Source organism: Dermacentor silvarum, chromosome 4 (genome assembly GCF_013339745.2).
Source record: "Dermacentor silvarum isolate Dsil-2018 chromosome 4, BIME_Dsil_1.4, whole genome shotgun sequence".
Taxonomy (NCBI): domain Eukaryota; kingdom Metazoa; phylum Arthropoda; class Arachnida; order Ixodida; family Ixodidae; genus Dermacentor; species Dermacentor silvarum.
This window is the reverse complement of record NC_051157.2, coordinates 12,668,422-12,672,442: the sequence shown is the minus strand read 5'-3', so window position 1 is coordinate 12,672,442 and position 4,021 is coordinate 12,668,422.

The following is a 4,021-nucleotide window of genomic DNA, read 5'->3' as shown; positions in this document are numbered from 1 at the left end:
TTTTTTTTTTTTTTTTAGTTTTCATAAATGCAGTTTGGTTTTCTTCATGAGTTCGACTGTTTTCCTTGCCTTCGTTTTCTCATCGCGCAGCACGACAACGAAGTGTGACGAAAGTCCCGTATGTTCTTTACAAATACAAGTGATAAGCAATGTATGTGGGAGTAAATATGTAGCGAACAACATTACAGACAAAGTTGGGCATATTATGTAAAGCGCGGTATTTATGGAGCCTTACGAAAATTCTAGACAACGTGTGTTCAGTAAAGGAAATAAGCAGATTTTCTGTCGGATGTGCTCAAAGTGCACAATATTACTCAGAAGGTGTACAGCTGTTGTGCAACAACACTTGAATTAGTGAGGATAACATTTTCAGCATGGCGTTTTCCAATTTCGATAATGTTCACATCTCCATACATGCATATTGCTTGTAAATACAGGTGGCCCGTGATGGGCATGACGCTTCGTGCATTTCACGGGTGTCCTTGAACGTTAACCGCTACAGCTCATCACAAACTGTAGCGCAACTATCCACATTGGGCGCTGATAAGTTGTGCTAAAAAAAATTCATACCGCTTCCTCCTAACCTTTATTACTATAACATTACATTAGCATTCCGCACAATCAAAAATTACTATTCAGCAGCACAGAGAATAATTTATTTTAAAATTCCAACGAAAGTTATTTAAGCAGTCACTATAATGAAGGAACTGAAAATAATCCACAATTGTAAAATACACATCCTGCAAGAAACTGCTTTGTAAGACGCAATATCAAATCGCAGAATCTCAGTCTGACAACTACAAAATTATGTTTAATGCAGTATGATTGAGACCACCATTGAGACCAAAAATGTCATTTTACATTTATAATCGTTTTATAATTACAGAATTTAGACAAGACCTTAAAAATTTGTAGTTCTACTACTTTAATTATGCTCCTTAAAAATCCACATTCGCACCTCGCTCAAATTGTAGTGAATATACCTCCCTGCAGGAGCAGCAAATTTTGTCGCCAAACATTCTTTCAATACTCAGAGGTTAAGCTATCACGAGGCACAAATTCTCGCACTCTAAGGTTTCGTTAAACTACATCAGTACATGAGGCGACGTTTTGGTCTCAGCAAAAGACACACACCATCAGACATCCACATATGTGCAGGCCTTTGCATAAAATATTCTTTTGTATTGCTTTTCCCAAGCAAAATGCAAAGTTATTGATGCAGTAGATGACCAAGGGCAGAATACCGGGGCTCGTTGAAGTCTGTCTTTGGCGAACTCTGTTGGCATTTAGTGGCACTGTCAGCATAAAAGTTCGAAGGATGGCGTCAGGTGCAGATATAAATGTCTTTATTCGGCATGGTATTCTGTAAAATGTGTAGCACTATGGCTAACAAAAAATACCCTTAAGAATGCACTTCTAGAAATCGACTTAGAAAGGCATTCATTCCGTTTGCACTACGGCAGCATTTGAAAGTTCGATATCGACTCAGAAAGGCATTCATTCCATTTGCACTACGGCAGCATTTGAAAGTTCAAAAGTGGGATTACATTGTAGTCCGTCCTTTCCGTTACGCCGTCGCCATCGTTGTCGCGTCGTCGTTCGTTGTCAACCTCCTTCCCCTCACTTTCATCCTCCACATAGTGCGAAGAAAAAAATCTCACGGTGGCTATCGACATCAATGCGATTAGCATTCAGGCACTGTAACAAAACACCGTATTGCCACCGCCGAAACGTGCCATGTATGAGCCGTGTACTGCAGCCGCGCCTCTCTCGCGCTTAGGATGGATGGATGCTAGGAGCGTCCCCTTTGGAACGGGGTGGTGGTTCTCCCCACCAAGCTCTTGTTATTATATTGGCTAATGTCCACACCAAACTTTCTGAACTCCTATTTGGAACCTTGTTTGGGAACTCCTATTGGGAGCCTCCGTTGTTTGTCGTTTCCCTACTTTTCTTCCACCAATCTTCCAATCTCCTCTATAGTCCCTATTGCGGCCATGTTTACTTTCCCTCTTCTATCGATGAGCCCAAGAGCTTCAAGGAGGCCAGAAGAGCCTAAATCGACCACTGGGCAGATATATTCACATTCTAATAAAACATGCACCATGGTTTCTCTAGCTTTACCGCAGCAAGCACATGGTTCTTCCTTGTTATTTCTCGCTTTATAAGTGCATGTTCTAAGGCATGCTGATCTCGCTTCGAAAACTAAAGAGCTTCCCCTTTGAGTTTTCATAAATTGTTTCTTTCCTGATTTCGTTTTTTTTTTTCCTCTTAAGTAGCTACTCATAGCAGGTTTATTTTCCATTGCCGCCACCCATGAGATTATCTCAGTCTCTCTGACTTTACGCTTGACGTTCTTTGTTGCCCTATTGCTCACCATACCGGTCGCATACTTGCTGGTAAGCTTGCTAGTTCTTTTCCTCCACTGTGAATCAATGTTATCCTGTATAAATATCTGAACACTCTCCCAGCCCGTTTACTTTCTTCCATATTTCTCAGTCGTTCGTCACAATCAATTTTACTATGAGCTTCCCTCCCTTCAAAATTTGTCCGGCCCATATCACCCTTCACAGCTTCATATGTAGTCTTCCCGTGAGTGCCCGATGCGAGGCGTCCTACTGACCTTTGGTTGCCATCGAGTCCTGATTTTAACCCTGACTTCGAGCAAACAACCGTATTTCCAAATGTAAGTGCTGGAACCATTACACCTTTCCACATACCTCGGAGGGCCTCATACCTATTGTATCCCCATAGCGCTCTGTGTTTCGTTATGGCCGCATTTCTTTTCCCCTTTGCTGTTGTCTTTTTCCTGTGTTTTCATATATCTATTGCCTTCGTTTATTCATATACCAAGGTATTTATATTCTTCTACCCGAGGTATTTTCTGGCCCTGTAATGACACTGTCTGATCACTGTTTCATTGAATACCATAACCACAATTTTTAACGCTAAATTTCAGGCCTAAATGCTCGGCTTCCTGTCCACAACGATGAAACTTGCAGCGCGGTTTTGCACAGATTCCAGTAAGTTGATTAGATTGACTTGGTGAGGTGACCAGATGGATGATGCATATTCGAGTTGTGGACGAACAAATGTCTGGTATGCTAGTTTACGTATTATGGAAGGTGCGCATGAAGATTACGTTTCAGGTATCATAATGTGCGTGATGACGTGGCAATAATTTTTTCAATGTATGTTGACCAGGAACGTGAAGTTAATGCCAAGGTACTTGTAGTTGGGGCGTTACCAATATAGAATTATTGTTCAGAGAGTACGTGTAAGTTGAGTTTGACTGCTTTCGGCTGAACGTCATTACATTGCATTTATCAGTATTAACGGTCATTTTCCACTATCGAGCACTAGAATGTGATTTTGTCAAGATCCTGTTGTAGTACCAGATGATCGGCGTGTATCACAATTTTACGGTATATTATGCAAACGTCGGCAAACAAACGGATGCTGGATGTTATATGAGATGGAAGGTCATTAATGTAGATGGGAAATAATAAAGGACCCAGGACGTTGCCTTGAGGAACACCAGAAGTAACGTCAGATAACGAAGACGAACTGTTATTAACCCAAGTAAACTGCTTGCATGAGGATAAAAATTTTCAATGGGCGCGCACTCTAGACTGCCATCATGAGTCGGACGGCCGGTGACCCTGCCGACCGAGAACATGCAGCCCGCGCTGCGAGCTGAGCCGAGTCGCGTCAGCGGCGATTATTTCTTTAGGTCGCGGATGCAATCGGCTGCCACGCTTCGGTCATTTGGGCGAGGCCTCTCCTGCCTTGTGACTGCGTAGACCCGCCACCGATTCTCGCATCTCGAGGCGCTGCTGTCGCACTTTGCTTGGTGAGCACGGCGGGGACGGGGCGGCGAAGCACTGTCCGCGGCTGTTCACGTGGTTTGGCGGCGTGTATACATGCGTGTCTTGCTCCATCTCGGTGCTTGTTGCGACACTTTTGTACGTATTGGATGCCGTGTGAATTTTGAGGAGTTAACGGCCGTATCAAATTTTATTAT